At 31.6% G+C, this 14,126-nt stretch overlaps 1 protein-coding gene across 6 annotated transcripts in view; it reads right to left on the bottom strand.

Annotated features, from left to right (window-relative positions):
- The window catches only part of LOC144364048 (uncharacterized), a 43,431-nt gene that overhangs the window by 21,039 nt on the left and 8,266 nt on the right, over positions 1-14,126 (bottom strand). The window contains exon 1 of one of the 6 annotated variants that reach the window (XM_078014346.2): positions 12,190-12,276. The exons of 1 other annotated variant lie outside the window; for it this stretch is intronic. The gene's annotated coding sequence lies outside the window, so the exon portion shown is untranslated. Of the gene's footprint in view, positions 1-2,467; positions 2,738-5,446; positions 5,572-12,189; positions 12,277-14,126 lie in introns of those variants that run through there. 4 more of the 6 variants (XM_078014347.2, XM_078014349.2, XM_078014350.2 and 1 more) reach the window with 4 other exon arrangements.

Below are 14,126 nucleotides of genomic sequence, written 5' to 3'. Positions count from 1 at the left end.
GAGGATATCACAGTGAACATTTCACTGGGGTCGGAGGATATCACAGTGAACATTCAACTGGGGTCCTAGGATAATACAGTGAACATTTCACTGGGGTCCTAGGATATCACAGTGAACATTTCACTGGGGTCCTAGGATATCACAGTGAACATTTCACTGGGGTGCTAGGATAATACAGTGAACATTTCACTGGGGTCCTAGGATATCACAGTGAACATTCAACTGGGGTCCTAGGATAATACAGTGAAGATTTCACTGGGGTCCTAGGTTATCAGAGTGAACATTTCACTGGGGTCGGAGGATATCACAGTGAACATTTCACTGGGGTCGGAGGATATCACAGTGAACATTTCACTAGGGTCCGAGGATATCACAGTGAACATTTCACTGGGGTGCTAGGATATCACAGTCAACATTCAACTGGGGTCCTAGGATAATACAGTGAACATTTCTAAGGTAACACAGTCAATATTTCACTTGGGCAGTGTTGTTTTTTTAGGCATTTTAAAAGCAGAATATTTTTTACTATGTTTGACAACTGAAATGCTATGCTGCCATTAAACAATAGAAGGTACTGATATGTTAACTATTTCTATTGAAACAAAAATAAATATATTTGTGGGTAATTTGCTCCTCATAATGCGTTTCAATCAAGAAATGAAAATGCCATTTGATATGTAACACTTGCTTTATCTTTTTAACAACTAATTTTCTTTTTGTAGTAGTAGTTATCACAACTAATCTTTATTGCTATTAACTGATAGAAACATTGTATTTCTAAGGATGCAATAAAGTTATTATTATTATTATTATTATTATTAACGCCATTAAACTATTAAATGTAAAAATTAAACTATTTGCAGTATTTTATAAGACATCTATGCTGCTAAGATAAAAAACAATTTTCTAAATTAATTTTTGTAATTATTTCCACCTTGCTACATTGCATTATATACTTATATTACCGGGACAACAGAAACATGGGCTATTCAATAGTTTTTGTCACCTCACTGCAAACATGTCGTATGAATGAATAACTAAGATATTGTCATTAAATGAACCGAAGATAAGTATTAAAACATTTTGGTAATTTTGAAGAAGTCAAAAATATTAGTTTTGACAGAAAATTGAAGAAAACATGAAGTGAACAAATTTTAAGCATAATCTTAATGCAGTTTTAAAGAAGATGAAAGTTGGTGACAATATGAATAGCTGTGTCATCTTTAATGACATCACAGAAATAAGTTCAATAAAAAAAATAGAAAAATGCAGCTATGAGTAGTTGTTTTCTTGCTATTTTCATGTAACTTTTAGAACAACATTTGTAAAATCGTTTCTCTAATTTCTTTTTAAATCTCAGATCAAATGAATAACATTGAGATTTTTCATCGTTTTGACAGATTTGTGATGTTCAAAACTTAATACATACAGTGAAAACATACATCCCAAAAAATAAAACAATTTTTTGATATAATTAAATGTAATGTTGACCTTGGCACTCTAAAAGCAGGTTCAAATGGTAGAGCCAATGCCTAGCCCGCTATTCAACACACCTGTAATCCAATACATTAGGAGTGGATTTTAGCAGTGAACATGTTATATCATAAACCACTCATAAGATATGTCAACATACATTTCCTGTTACCAATTGTATAGCTATGAATTCAATAGGTTACTCAAGACAACATCGTTATAACCTTAATTTTTCAGAAGGAACCAAATTGTTTGAAAAATAATAGGAATATGTTGAACACGTATTATACATGCCACATTACACATGATATAATCGGACATTTATAAGAACTAAGTGGAGCTTGAAACCAGTAATCCGTAAATACCTGGCGCGATCAAACACAGCCATTGATCTACATGGTGAATCGCTTTGAGTACAAAAGTGATAGATATGACACTCCCTCAATTGTTTGGGATGGAAGGAATGGATAACATACCAAGTATAAAATAATAACAAACTAACAAAATTATACGTAGGTACACACAACATTTTTAAATTGCATGGTTAAGTCATTGTCCAATATTAAAGTTGTTTTGTTTAATTGAAGCCCATGGAGTATACAGGCTTACAGACAATTCACACTGTTGGACATAATAGTCTAGGACAATGGGTTCACCTTCAAGTTGATAGGGGTTAGACTAGTAAGTTGGAAGTGTAAAGTGAATGAAGCTATACAAAAGTATGAAAGAGTCCTGGGGGCTTTATATTGGCAGAAACCAATCGATCTATTTGTTTTGACAAGCAGCAAAGTAATATTAACAGCAAAATATAATTACAGATAAAAAAATACACGTTTATATGTAAGATGGTTTCTGAAATAATTAACATTCTAAAATACCAGTATTCAACAAAACAGTCCCATTTAAAGAGCCAGGTTAAAAGCCTACGTTATAACTTGTCATTACTTTCTATATTAAACTCAAGCTGAGACAGAGAAAAAGAGTCAATACAAACCTTCAATTTGTTGATCATTTACGGGTAAAGACCTTCAAAAACAACAACGAAGTGAGTGAGCTAGCCTAGACTGGAAGTAGCTTGACCCATGAGATGAGAGTGAAGTATTCACCTGGTATAATGTATATGCCACCTGTCAGTACACATCACATAACTACCAATAGCCATACCAAGCACATGTACTCACCACTGCAGACACACCTGAAGGTACTACCCAAACAAATCCAATGAGTCAGAAAACGCATACCAATTAAGCAATAACCCCTACTCATTTACATGTTGACTGAAAGCTGAGACAATTCTCAAGATGGTGCAACTATTTTATGAAAGGGGAGGAGGGGTAGGAAAGAAGAGGGTGGGCATTAGTAGCTCATATATTATATGAGTTACGAGGAAATATTTTCACAAATAAAAGTTTTGTAGGTAAATCTCATAAGACGAAACAATCATTAGAACCCAACCCTTCAACTAAATATAAATACTACCCTATTGTATAATAAAATGGCCCAATGGGTTAGGGAGATATATCTGGAAAGATACAAAAGTGGTGTTTGACACCAACCGATTTGGTCCTGTATGTGGTGGATTCTATTTTTACAATAGCATTTTTACGTGAAAATTCAGGTTCAAATAATGGAATACAACTCAAATAAAATAATATTATTAATATTTTCCCTACATAAGTACATTTGTTTTGCTACAGTGTTGCAATCAGATCTGCCTTCAGAAAGATATTGTTTCAGATCAAACTGTGTGCCAGGTATAGTTAATTTAGTTAAGGAACTACAGAAAAAGGAGATTCTAAGCAAATAATTATGCATAATCGAAAAATAAGGGATTCACTTTTTAAGTATAATAATATCTTGTGTTCAATAATTAGTCTAATATTAACAGCATCCAAACTAATTTTTTTTAAATCTTTTAATGTTCAGAAAAAGTAATATTATATTATTTATATAAACCAGTAATATCTGTAATATCCAATCATAAAATAAAACCCACATAATTTTGTCCTCATTTTTCATAAAATTGTGATCAAGTTTTAATTTGGGGAGGGGGGTTCTCCAACTCAACGCTGAAAACAAAAGATATATTGCCAAGTATTTTGCAAACATTGGTTTTTCTGCAAAATTGTGCGCCATTTCTTTTCATCTCCCCAAAGTGTGCCTGAATTTTTAGTAAAATTTTTCAGTTGAAGAATCCCCCCCTCTAATTTGATGCATACACTTTTGCAAATGTATTAAATTGATAATATAGAACCGAGTATGATAGGAATAACAAATTATTATTTCAGAATATTTTCCAAAATTACCTCAATCACTTTTTATTCTTCTCTAATATATTTTACATGTTCAAGTAATTTCAAGATTTAATTAAAATAAGATGGATTTATTACGATTTAGTATGGATCAGATTATAGTTCAATCCTATAAATGAAGGTGAACAGAGGGAAAAAAAGTCGTGTATTACATTACAGACAGTGTGAACATTGCACAATCACAACAAACCATGTACACTATGTGTGTGTATGTATGTAACTAGAGCCGGTGCAGGGGACTACAAATGACCTCAATTGCTAAATAACATGCCAAACCAGGGTAGAAACATATAAAGCAATTAAGAATAACACATAGTCTGCTGATGTCTTCTCTTCCACCACTGATTTTGGTATGTTCGTAGTTATTGGACCCTATATAAACTGGGAAGCTCTGGACAACCTTCAGGTAGCGGATACAATGAAAAAAAGTTTGACAATATGCAACCTCAAACCATGTGATATACATTTTTGATCTGTATTATGTCACACTGTGAAAATATGCACATTAAGCACGAGAAAAAAATAACAGCAATAGGCCAAAGATTAATTTTTATCATAAAACATAAATATATGCAGTTCTCCAAACTTTCAGAATATGTATACATAAAAGTGTCATAGTTACATGTACAGTAACTGAAAGAAGATGGTCAACTTAATAAAAAAATTAATTGATTATAAATTATTCTTACATGGTTTCAATGGGTTTTCAGTTTACTTCACTAAATAGATTATAAGATAAGTGGAAAATGGAAATAAAGCAATAAAACAGAGACAATGAAGTCTTTATTTTTGTCGCCAAATAGAAAATGCTGTTTTAATGAATAAATGACTTTTAAATGTTTGTCTACAATTTGCATTCATGCTTTGTAACAATTCAAAATTCTCTCTCTCTCTATATATATATAAATCTCAAACTATTAACAGGATTGTTTTTGTATGAATAATAAGAGGATAAAAATAGAATGTATACCTGACTTTTATAGTCTTACACACATATATTCATTCCTTCTTTAAACTTGATCACTGAGCACTAATCCACCACCAACAAGAATGGGACAAATATATGCAGCACTATTTTGTCAATAGACTAATAGATTCAATAGGAGGTGTATTTACAATAACTATTCTCATGTTTTGTGGTTACGTATGGACACCAAATGGGTCCAATTATACTCCACAGGGACTTGAACCAAAAACCTAGCTCGCACTTCAACTGTGCGAATTCAAGACTTTTTTAACATGAAGGAGCTACAGGGCCTTGGAGAACATTCAAAACTGTATTCTTAACTATTGTTGATAGAATATTGGGACTCGATCAGTGCACAGTTTAAAGAATTCACAGTACTTGTGTTAATGATTAATCTTACACCATACTCATATAATACCAAGGACGAATGTCATTGTTGCTTTTTCCACTGCTACAGACAAACTGACTAAGAGCCAAAATGCTGCCATTGTACAGAGTCAAATTTGTATGGTTGTCAATGTAAATGACTTCACGAGAAAAGAAAATGAAATGATATAATCACAAAAAGGTATACAGATCAACCTTCTACTTACTTGTACATACTTGACACAAAGTTTCTAACTACGTACCGCTATACCATCGGACCTACTTGTATCAGTTATATTCTTAAGGAACGATCTGACATTAAACTTACCAAGTTATTAACTTCAAATATGTGAGATACACCAGAGATACTTGCATTTGTTAACATTGTGTTTGTGAACTTTCCTAAATGAACCAAGACTAACACACAAGGTAAGTACCACTAGCCTGTACTAAATTCACTAATGCTATGTGGAGCATTCCACTTACCAACCATAGGGGTGACAACTGAGTATAAATCAAGGATCAATAGGTTGCCAAGCTCATTTAAAGCATTCTATCAATGGTTGACCCAACTCTTGAAAGCATATCTATTATGGTTGATATCTGTTGTACAGTGGTTGTTAAGAAAGGTTATTTGAAGGTGAAGGTCAGAATCATATTTTTAATATTAATCCAACATGGTGACTTTTTTTTAAATAATGCAAGATTTCATATTCTCATACATCACTGCCAGCCACAAGTAGGTAAGTCAGGTACACAGGGAGGTTATCCATTGCAAAATAAATATACAATATATTGTTACCTTATACAGAACAACACCAAAAAGTCAATGGAAATGACACAGATTTAATCAGAAAATAATCACAGAAAATAATCACCACCAGAAACATTTATTATTTTTTGCATTTGTGTCAACGAAATAGTAAATGCATGTCAGATATGACCTGGTGATGGCTGTTAATCAATGATCAAATAGAGAAACAAAATTCATCAATAAGGCGCTATGCTAAGTAGGAAGTCAATGTTAAGTTTTTATATACACTTTTGCCTTGCACATAAAACTGGAATTTGTTTGAGAATCTGTTAGTCTGTCTGCGGAGCCATCAATACATGTGTCCATCTGTTCGTCCTACACCATTTTCAGAATGAAAAGACTATGGTTGGTATATTGGCTTTATTCTAAAGACATGCCTTGACAGAAGTTGTTACAAAGCCAAGATATAATTTTTTTATTTATGATATGCAAGGCCAAATATTTTCTTGTTCTAAGACAATTATATCATGTTTAATAAATATTTTGGTCATATAACTACTATTTTTAGTTTTAAAAATGTCTTTGGTTATGCTAAGAACACTGATGCACAGTAATGGGTGAAAAAATATATCATAAAAATACACTTTATGACAAAAGGCGATACAGTGTTTTATTACTTGTTGATCACAAAGTATCAAACAATTAACATAAATTTAGTGGGACTTAATGACAATTAATGACAATTCTCTAACTGCTGTTAATTGTCACTACTTGCAAATTATTTTACGACAAACATAGAGTCAATATAGACACTGTTGATTATTAGTAAAATAATTAATAATAAACTAAAAATTTGAATATTACCACTGCTATATACATTAAAATCCATACATGAGGTGATTACACATAATTTACATACAAATCACATATATTAAAACAGATTTAAGAGTGGGCAATAAAAGTGAGCCCAGGATATGCGTGACAGACTAAACCAATGCAAAAAGATCAGTTTCTTATTATAAGATTGATATGATATAAGACAATACTGTACATAGCTGACACCTAGTTTCACGTCTACAGTCTCCATTTGTCAATTGCCTGCAATAAATTACCTTTTGTAAAATTCACTGACACTACACAGAAAGAAAATGAAAAGGGTTCAATTCTGTATCCATAAAAAGGATGTTGGTTTGTGTCAATTTGAAGGCTATGCCAGGTGTTTCTCAATTGTTTCTCAAACCACATGTAATAAATAACTAAATATCTAATACTAGTAATCAAAATAATTGTCTGTCCCACTGATCATGTTTTGAAGTGATGTCATATACACATATTTGATTACTATGTATTTCTATAGATGTACTGATATTGATTTATTATATGCGATAAACCCTAGATCTAGTAAAAAGATTAATTTTTTGTTAAATTGTTTAACATGGCACCCATCATGTATCTTTTTAGCATCATTAGTAATATTTATTTATTGTTTGGCAACAAGATCAAAAATAATAAATTTCAATTTTCAGCAATTGTCATTATAATAAGATATTATCAAAATTTTAACAGTTAATTTGTAACAAAGATTGCTACTGAACACTACATAATAGTTGTTACAGTCAAAAGCTGAGTACTTGAATAGATAAGGTTTATATCGTCTGTTGCCCCTGGTAACTTTCACGATATTCATTGTTAAGTGTTTTATTAGTTTGCCAGTAGGGTAACTCAATGTACAATTCATAGTTCATTCAAATATACATACGAACTACAGCAATTATTAACCAAATGCAGCAACAAATTTATATGTACAACAAAGTTGATACAATTACTTTTAGGGTATTTAAGATAACATGTTTTTCACAGCGTCTCCTTGCTAGGTAATTTTATCAAAGCTTCCATGCTTTTTTGTAAATTATCAGTGCCTTTTTGCTTTTTGTAATTCACAGCATCACCTTGATATGTAAATTATCAGACCCTCCCCACTTTTTGTAATTTATCAGCGTTTCAATGTAAATTATCAGAGCCTTCTCACTTTTTGTAATTCACAGCGTCTCAATGCGATAAGTAAATTATCAGACCCTTTCTTTTTTGTAATTCACAGAGCCTAGCTCATTGCTTTTTATAATTCATCATCAACATCTTGATATGTAAATTATCAGATCCTCCCCACTTTTTGTAATTTATCAACGTCTCATTGCTCTGTGTATGTTATCAGACCTTCCTAGTTTTCTGTATTTCAACAGTGTCTCCCTGTTTCATGTAATTTATCAGAGCCCCTTTGCTTTTTGTAATTTATCAAAAATGGCGCCTTGTTCTATGTAATTATCAAAGCATTAATACCTTCTCTGTGTAAATTATCAGTTTTAATCTTTGCTCCATGTAGATAATCAGAGCCTTAATCCATGCTATGTACTAGTAATTATCAAAGCCTTAATCTTTGCTCTGAGTAAATTATCAGAGTCTTAATACTCGGTTCATGTCAATTATCAGAGTCTTAATTTCTGCTCCATGTAGAAAACCAGACTTAATTTCTGCTTCATGTAGATAATCAGAGTCTTAATTTCTGCTCCATGTAGATAATCAGAGCCCTAATCCCAGTGTTATGTAATTATTAGAGCCTTAATTTTTGCTCTGAGTACTGTAAAATATGTCTTTTTGGGGAGCATGTCTTTTTAGCGAATTTAAGGAGAGAACTTCATTATAAATTCAAAATGGCGGCCAAACAACGTCTTTTTCTCCACACACACACTTTGTAAACACAGAAAACATAATAATCTGGAGCACTTGACAGTTTTTCTTTGTTTTTATGGAGGTGAAAACTGCGCATTTTTTTTGCAGGCGACAGACAAGTATTGTGAAAACAGGAAATCAACAAAGACAAGAGAGATTTGCTAAATCAACATTTCGCTATTACGTCATTTTACCACAATTCGCTAAAATAGTATGTCGCTTTTTCAACATGTTTTATAGTATATTATCCGATCCTTAATATTACTCACTTTATGTAAATTATCAGAACCTTCTAACTATGTCCAATTCTGTAAATTTTCAGAACCTCCTAACTATGTATTAAATCAATTTGGTCAGGCTTAAATATTCTCATCTCATCTACATTAAAAACCGATTACAAAAAAATGGCCGACAATCTACCTTCTTTGACCAAAGCACTGAAAGCGTGAAGTTTGATAAAAATTGGTCCAGTGGTGTCCGAGATACAGCTTAATTCAAGGGCACAGACAGACTTTGGTTTACCGTTTATGACAAAGATTCCTTATCTGATTTGGAGAGCAAAATTTTAATATTTTGCTCATCAAACTTTTTTTTCCTCCAACTGTGTTTTATGTTTACTTGTTTACAAAATAGCAATAAACATTCAACAAGTTGCAACAGACTTGAAAGCAATCATAACAGAGATACTGCAACAGCGATGAAGGCATTAAGGGGTGGAAGTCTCCTCCACAGCAACCATAAATGCCCTGATTAGTCATGAAAATATATGAACATATTTTCATAAAGTACTTGGAATCTGGTACACATCAATGCTCATAATTCATATCATAAAAACTATAAAAGTTTATTCATTTATTTCTCTACACATGCTACACAACAACCTTCACATGGTATTAACTCTGACTAAGAGTTTTGTTAAGCTTTGTCATGTGATCATTGAGTCCATCCTTCAAACCTTGAATTTTTTATTCGGGATTACTACAGCTACATTGCCATGGTACCTATGCAATCCCTACTCAAGATACAATACCCCATTCACACTATACATTCATTGCACATACCTATGTCATCAGAAAGTGTGATTCACTCAAATAATCACTCCAGTATGACAATATAGTTTAATGATTTTTGATCATAACTGCTATTTTGTTATTTATTCTTAAAATATTATTCAGATGTTAATTTTATTATTTGGTACGTAGGTGTTGAAATGGCATCATTTAGATTTTGCGGCAATATCATCACTTTAATATATTGATGATGTTTTATTCATAATGGCTATTTCTGATTTATTCAGGGTGGTAGTTGTCGTGCAGCGTGTGTTTGAATATCATGTAAACAAACAATTTATTTTACATAAGTTATGTATGCCACTAGGAGTCCAATATCAAACAGGATGTGTCATAGTGACCACCACCCTTTAAAAACATTATTCTACTGCTAAATATTATTTGGTGTATATAGATGTCTTGGGAGGGGGAACTCATACATTTTCTATTTAAATTCATGGCATATCTGCCTTTTCCAATTTCTGAATAATTTTTTGACGATTTTGACTCATAACCTCTTTTTGTTTATTTTTTATGCTAAATTATTTAGATTGCTAAATATTATTCAGTATGAATCTTGGAATTACTTCATCAAATTTTTTTCAAATTTTGTGGTAATTTCTCCCCTATTTATTTCCAAAAGGTATACTTTCATAGTTTACAAGTACCATTAAATTCTGTATTCGAAGCTGCATCCCTGATAAAAGTCTTTTTGAACAATTGAGAACCGAAAAATCACAATTTCTCATATGTGTGGATGCTCTAATAGAAACCACATCTCTTATGTTTCATTGTAGCATTTTAATAGAAACCACGGCTTCTAATACAGATTTTACAGTACTTAGGGTAGTTTTTGATCATATTTGTTTGTTCATTGTAGCATTTTAATATAAACCACGGCTTCTAATACAGATTTTACAGTACATAGGGTAGTTTTTGATCATATTTGTTTGTTCATTGTAGCATTTTAATAGAAACCACGACTTCTAATACAGATTTTACAGTACATAGGGTAGTTTTTGATCATATTTGTTTGTTCATTGTAGCATTTTAATAGAAACCACGACTTCTAATACAGATTTTACAGTACATAGGGTAGTTTTTGATCATATTTGTTTGTTCATTGTAATTTTTGTTAGTTTCTAATAAAAGTACTATTTTCTATTTTCTACTCTCAATTGAAAGACTATTTTCTCAGGTCAAAATGCCCATGTGGCTTAGTTACTTGTTCATAATTGTGGAATATGTATGCCTTTTGTTATAAATACCTAGTTTTCTGATTTCTTCCAGATATACTGTGATCAGCTTGTATTGTGTATGTGCATGTGTCTCAAAAGCTGCATACCTATAAGTCAGCTGACAGGCTGTTTGCTTTCATTTCAAACCTACATCATTTTATAAACATGTAAATGCATCAACTACAACTTGTAACATTCCACAATCAAACCCTATATTCATTTTATAAACATGAAAATGCATCAACATGTAACATTCCACAATCAAACCATATATTCATTTTATTATAAAACATGTAAATGCATCAACATGTAACATTCCACAATCAAACCCTATATTCAATATCAATGGCAGATTATATATTAATAGTCATATAATATTATAGTAAAGTAAAGTTTTCTACTTATTTAATAATAGTACATTATAATTCCACAATTAATCAGTTCTGATAAATTTTGTGTACAATTTAGGTCAGCTGAAAAAAAGCCATACATACGCCCAAGATTAGCACATTCAATACACCCATTGGTCTGACTGAATATAAACATGCCAGAGTATGTCATACATAGTCAAACCGCAACACTAAGCTATACATCTACGACAAATATCAGTTAATTTCCTAAAGATTCATGGCATATTTGACAGATATGAGTGAACTAAAATAATTGTTTTGTGGGATCAGCTATATAGATATAAACATGTACATGTAGCTCTAATGAATTACTTATAGATCTATGCTCCAGGCACCAATAACTCACAGCACATGTCTACCAAGAGATGCATAACAGCTTATTTATATATAGTCATTATAACTGGCATGGCATATTTCTGCAATTCAAGCAGAAACCACCAGATACACTACATCATGTGGGTATGTATTTTAGGATTTCATATATTTGTTTGGGATACAATACAAAATTATTTACAATAGAAACAAAGCTTTGACATGAAAATTAGGAAATAGTTATAACAATTTAAGTACACAATCATAACAATAATATCATTCAATACTCAAATAATCAACTATTCTAACCTATACCTTCCCATTACAGCATTGAATCGTGTACTGATTTAAAAATCTGGCTGTCATGACGATATGTAATAACTAGACTGTGCCATAAGGTACATGTATGGTTTCAGACAGACAAAAAGGCCATGATTTCCACAAAAAACATAAGGAAATAGCAATAGTAGTCAGCTGAATAAAATTTAACAATAACTGACATCTAAAAATAGATTACATTAATCTCCTAAATCTATAGAATATTCACAACTATATCAAGGTCATAATGGTTATATACATACCTGTGACAGACGATGTTAGATTGAAACAATATTCAATATTGGTGCACTCAGACACCACTAGATACCAGTTTTACTTGACTACACATTTCATAATACACATTATAATATTGGCATCTTTTAAACATTCATATGCAAATAAAACTAAAAGGCAATGTACGCACTTTAAATCATTTGCATGGCTTCATGGATTGGTTAATAACAACAACAGGAAACATGAATATGGAACAGGAAGAAGGTTACCATAGAAACCACTAATATTCCACAATGTTTCATAGTCATTGTTTCCTTTCTAAATAATAGATTCAAGCAAACGGCATCTTAATTACAATATAACTCATCAATTAAAATCAAAAACAGAGAGGAAATATGTTCATGGATAAACCTATTATATATCACTAGAGGGCGCTCATACAAACAACATGTACATATAGCAGTATTAAAGATAGAAAGACAACTTTTTAGCGTTAGTTGATTGAAATTATAGTTAATCATTAGATAAATTTGTTAGTGTTTTTTAAAAAAACTGGTCACAAAACAGCTTAGAGTTAACAATTGAAAGGGCTATTTATTTGTGACTACATGTTGATGCAAGTGAATTGTCTATTTTCAAACAAAAGAACATTACTGGCAGTGTGGCCTCTAACATACAGTGGCAATTCATACATGTAGCAACAATACGTTTTTGATTTGTCAAGTGTTGGCGGAAGATAGTTCCCTATTTTCAATAGCAACTTTTTAAAGTGGCACTGGTGCCATATATTTTTTATTAATCAATAAATTTATGAAATATTTTTACAATTAGTCAATTACAATATATTTTGATGTTTACACCGAAACTTGTTCAAGTTGTTGCATGGAAAGTACATTTTGTTTCCATGAATTGCATTTTTTGATTGTGTAAATGACAAGTCAAAAATCCCTGATTCTTGTCGCATAATTTTGAATTTCCTCATAAGACATATACTTTTCAATAGTGGTACCTAAACTATTTTTACATCACCATGAATTAACAGAGCTGCATTTTGGGATTGGATTTTGTATGATTTATGAGTAATCTAATATCAAACAGAATCCTGAAATCAAAATCCGAAGTTTCTTCTGAAAACAAAGTAAAGTGGCATTGATTTAGTGGCAATGACAAGTAATTGTATTACATAATCCCTGCAAGTTCTTAAGTTTAAAACACTATAGTCATCACATAGTACATGTCAATAATGATTGTATTTTACACATGTTGCACATGTCGTTATCCATATCGAATATGACACGGTGCATAACTGTATACGCAGTTTAAGAAAGTTTTATATTGGATCTGACAAACAAAATTAAGTGCATTAGAGACCCATAAAGCTCAATACACCCCAGCACATCTGAACTATGCACAACCCGGATACAGATCCAGAATTGCAGAAATGATTGATTTTGATGAATTTTTAACATTATAACAACTACAATTTGGCAAACTTGAATCAGATGAACCAAATTAACTAGCCATGCATGGCACAGTCCTCATTAGTTATCAAATTTAAGATATATAGTTTTGTTTATAGTAACATAGCTGGAATATAACCATGTCAGAAATATGATTTTTTAACATTAAAATGATTGACATTTGTATCTGATCATCAAACAAGTACTTCTGGAAGAGCATTCAAAATCAGCCATTTTGAATACATGTATATATATAACATGATGTATAACGAATATATCAAATTTGAATATAATCAGTCAAAACAAAATGACGTGCATCAGGAACCTGTAATGTCTAATGTATGTTATAAGTTTGAACAAATCCATCCATAAATATTTCCGTATATCTATGACATGATGTATAATGAATATTAAAAATTTGAACATAATCAGTCAGACATATGGGTCTAGAAGCTCATTCATTAAAACAAAATGGCCGCTAGACAGCCATTTTGAATCCGATCTGA

The sequence above is a fragment of the Saccoglossus kowalevskii genome, chromosome 7 (assembly GCF_978046115.1).
Source record: "Saccoglossus kowalevskii chromosome 7, keSacKowa6.1, whole genome shotgun sequence".
Lineage (NCBI taxonomy): Eukaryota > Metazoa > Hemichordata > Enteropneusta > Harrimaniidae > Saccoglossus > Saccoglossus kowalevskii.
The sequence above is the reverse complement of the archived record's forward strand: the minus strand, read 5'-3'. Positions and strand labels throughout refer to the sequence as shown.